The following is a 4,728-nucleotide window of genomic DNA, read 5'->3' on the forward strand; positions in this document are numbered from 1 at the left end:
CCATTGAGTTTTTACTTAATAGCAATTATGACTTTGAAATAATAAAATTAATTTTGTGTGATTAATTTTAGATAACAGCCTATTGATTACACTAGTAGAGCAGCCCGTACCAAAATAGATCGATGACATTGAAGGCGATGTTGCCACATCGCTGCTATGATGCGTATACGGTCAATCGTTTGATAAACTTGTTGTCTGAAAAAAGATTAATGAAATCCTAACGACGTACGCATATTTATAGTAACATCTAATGATTTTTGTTTATTGCATCAGATATTGAGACTGGTGTTTCATACACGTAAATCCGGCAACAGTGTTGGACACAGGGTGTAGGGAGGGGATTGAAACGCAACAGGCGTCATCGTACTATATTGGTGCAGGCTATTCTGTGTATTAGATGCTACTCTAAGAAACCTCATTCGAGCCTCTCACAGGAAGGAGCCTTCACTCCAAGAAAATTATTTGACAAGAAGAGGTTACTTGGATAAGATTCTGCCAACCTTTTTTACGATTTATTCAATTCTCTGAAAGGGCAAAATATCTGCTTCAGCAGCCACTGGGCTCGTTGTCTTCAATGTGTTTGCTATATCATCTTATTTACTAGGTTCAGTCTGTTACAAACAATGTTGGGCAACCAAATTTTCCGGATGGTATGGAAAAGTCTGCAATGATTATGACGTTTAAAGACAGAAATATGAGTCATGTTGGCACTGTATTACAACTATATATTGTATTTTACAGTAACAATAAATGGTACACAAACAGATGGATAACTGATAAGCGTAGAGACCCTGGTACTCATAGAAGATTATGATAACATGGATTTTTCATCGAGTCGGCTGATGTAGAAGACGGGAGGGGTGTTCTTGTTAACCGAGAAGCAGGCACTGGGAAGAACGTATGTAAGTGGGAGAACGCGATGTAAGTGGGAGAACTAACCTAATACAGTTATTTACCCGAAGAAGAAGTCAAATTGAAGATCTTGGAACGTAGTGTTATTGATATTTGTTTTACTGAACTATCGCAAATGTACGGAAAATCCTGTTTCCTTCACTATTCATAGCCTTCAACTATGGTTGATCTTCAGCGGCGGACTACAAACAGCTGTTTACAGTCTTCAACTATTGTTAATCTTCAGCGGCGGACTACAAACAGCTGTTTACAGTCTTCAACTATTGTTAATCTTCAGCGGCGGACTACAAACAGCTTTTTACAGTCCTCAACTATGGTTAATCTTCAGCGGCGGACTACAAACAGCTGTTTACAGTCTTCAACTATTGTTAATCTTCAACGGCAGACTATAATACTTATTTAAATGCCATCAACTATGACTAATGTACCTACAATAATGACATCTGAACATGTCCTGGAAATATTGTAATAACTGAAGCATTTAGTTATAACGTTACAGTGAAGCAATGTACTATAATGGTTGAATGCGGCTCTATTTATTATTCCTCCTTAATTTCTATCTTTAATGCAGGTCTTCAACATTATTTTTGGAAAATCAATTATATTTGTACATGTTGAGTTTAGGCACAATGATGCCTTCGTTTTAAGGCACGCCGCATTATTTATGTGCATATTCCAGTTCGAGACACAGATAGAAACCAGGTCATGTGTTCAACTCGGTGTATAAACATCCACGTCGCAAGGGTGGAGTCGGCTCTGGTATAATATGTTTAGTAGAAACCAGTGACATACTTTGCACGTTATTGCACATTATTGCCAAATAACAAGGGCTGAAGATAAAAAAATGTTAACTCGTACAGTGAACACATTGGTTATTCTTCAAGAGTGGCACATTTGTATTAATTTACGATTTAAAGAAATTATATGTTTATATTAAATTATTTGAAGATAATTAAATGAGTTATAATATACCCTGTTAGAAAATTGTTTTTCTTAAAATAAAACTCACGTCACTCCAGGAAGCTATAAATAATGTACATATTTTAAAATTTAAGATATTTTCTCCATGCGCTTTTATATGGACGTAAATAAATGTTTGTCGAAATTGCTTACTTTAAAAGTCTGTAATTTCATGTGAAGTAATGAAATATGGCCATTTCTGTATGTAATGAAATTAATTTAAAGGACTGTGCTGTGTATTTAACATAAAACAATATTTTTAAATCCAAAATCGATTACACTACAACAGAATAACTTTCAGCTTTGGAAATCTACATTCACAGATTACAAACAATGTAGGTTAGTCTATGAATATAACCACACTTTTAATTGTGGTTACGTACAATCGCACGCTACAACATCTATTTAATAGCCTTCAACTATGGTTACCCAAATTCACAAACTACAAGAGCTGATCAATAGCCTTCAACTGTGGTTACGTACAATCACAGGCTACAACAGCTGTTCAATAACCTTCAACTGTGGTTACGCACAATCACACATTACAACATCTATTTAATAGCCTTCAACTATGGTTACCCAAATTCACAAACTACAAGAGCTGATCAATAGCCTTCAACTGTGGTTACGTACAATCACACATTACAACAGCTATTCTATAGCCTTCAATTGTGGTTACGTACAATAACACATTACAACAGCTGATCAATAGCCTTTAACTGTGGTTACGTACAATCACACATTACAACAGCCATTCAATAGCCTTCAACTGTGGTTACGCACATTCACACATTGCAATAGCTTTTCAATAGCCTTCAATTGTGGTTACGTACAATCACACATTACAACAGCTGTTCAATAGCCTTCAACTGTGGTTACGTACAATCAAACGCTACAAGAGCTATTCAATAGCCTTCAACTGTGGTTACGCACATTCACACATTACAACAGCTGTTCAATAGCCTTCAATTGTGGTTACGTACAATCACACATTACAACAGCTATTCAATAGCCTTCAACTGTGGTTACGCACATTCACACATTACAATAGCTTTTCAATAGCCTTCAATTGTGGTTACGTACAATCACACATTACAACAGCTGTTCAATAGCCTTCAACTGTGGTTACGTACAATCAAACGCTACAACAGCTATTCAATAGCCTTCAACTGTGGTTACGCACATTCACACATTACAACAGCTGTTCAATAGCCTTCAATTGTGGTTACGTACAATCACACATTACAACAGCTATTCAATAGCCTTCAACTGTGGTTACGTACAATCACACATTACAACAGCTTTTTAATAGCCTTCAATTGTGGTTACGCACATTCACAGATTACTAAACCTGTTAATAACCTTCAATAATGGTTACGTACATTCTCAGACAACAAATGCTGCTCAGAACTTGTTCAGTAATTCACTGACAACAGCTGTTCAATAACCTTCAACAATTGTCACCTAAATTCTCAGACAACAGCTGTTCTCCACCTTTAATTGTGGTTACGTTCATTCACTGATTACAAAAGCTGTTCAATAACCTTCAAAAATGGTTACCTACAACCACAGACTACAAAAAAAAACACTTAAATCTAGTTAATCTACAACCATAGACTATACTTACGGCTCGTGCATATGTAAAGCATAGTTTAACGATGTATTTGAACAGCTCTCCTCTGTGTTGCTTAAAATCTATATGTAAGATTAAAATCTATATGTAAGATTAAAATCTATATGTAAGATTAAAATCTATATGTAAGATTAAAATCTATATGTAAGATTAAAATCTATATGTAAGATTAAAATCTATATGTAAGATTAAAATCTATATGTAAGATTAAAATCTGTATTTAAGATTAAAATCTATATGTAAGATTAAAATGTGTAAGTAACAAAACTATTGGTTATTTTTCATCTCCGTGTTCTATTTTAGTCTTGCAAATTTCTTTTAAAAACAGTAAGGTCAATCGTCCACAGTACAGTTCCAAGAGCGTGTTGAGGAATAGAGGCTAAAACTGTGCCTGGCAGTTCTTTAGATCAAACTGAATTTTATAGTTAAAGTTTTTTTTAATAACTTATTATAAATAGCAAAAAACCTATTTATAGTGTTTCTTCTTTATTTGAGCACTTTTAAACATTTATATGATCTATATATATATATATATATATATATATATATATATATATATATATATATATATATTTGTTGTTGTTGTTGTTGTGTATTGTATCTCAATTTATTCATCAAATTGTATTTTAGAAATAATTTGTGCAAATGGAATGGTATTCTTTTTTCAATATTTGAAGATAACGGGACTTTTCGGACATTTGTCGTATCATTAATTAACTGTTGTATATTAACTTTACACTAAAAGATCACAAAACTATTTGGTTAAACGAAGCATCGAGAGATGAGTTTTTTTATTGTGCAAGCCAATTCATTCTTATTGCAACGATACGTTTAGGTACAACTTTAATGGGGTAACTTAGTTTTATTAGCTTATGCTAAGAAATATAATAATTTAAATTCATGTTTCACATAGGTGTTGTTTATTTACTATTTAGTTATGCCATGTGTACACACACATTGCTCTATAATAAAATGGTTATGTAAATATGACAGTATTTCCTGATTTAATGTTGGTGTTATTTTCATCACTCTAAGGGTAGATGGAGTGCACGATATTGAATGGGACATTCTAATATACCTGGCGATACTCGGATAATACCCAACCACGCGGCAAAGCTCACAATCAGTGGCCATGATATAATGACCTTAAGCTCTCTCGGGTTTCTTATATTATGTCAAAGTTTCCACCTTTGATCATCTACGTAGCATCCAATCATCCGTCA

The sequence above is a fragment of the Homalodisca vitripennis genome, chromosome 2 (genome assembly GCF_021130785.1).
Source record: "Homalodisca vitripennis isolate AUS2020 chromosome 2, UT_GWSS_2.1, whole genome shotgun sequence".
Classification (NCBI taxonomy): Eukaryota; Metazoa; Arthropoda; class Insecta; order Hemiptera; family Cicadellidae; genus Homalodisca; species Homalodisca vitripennis.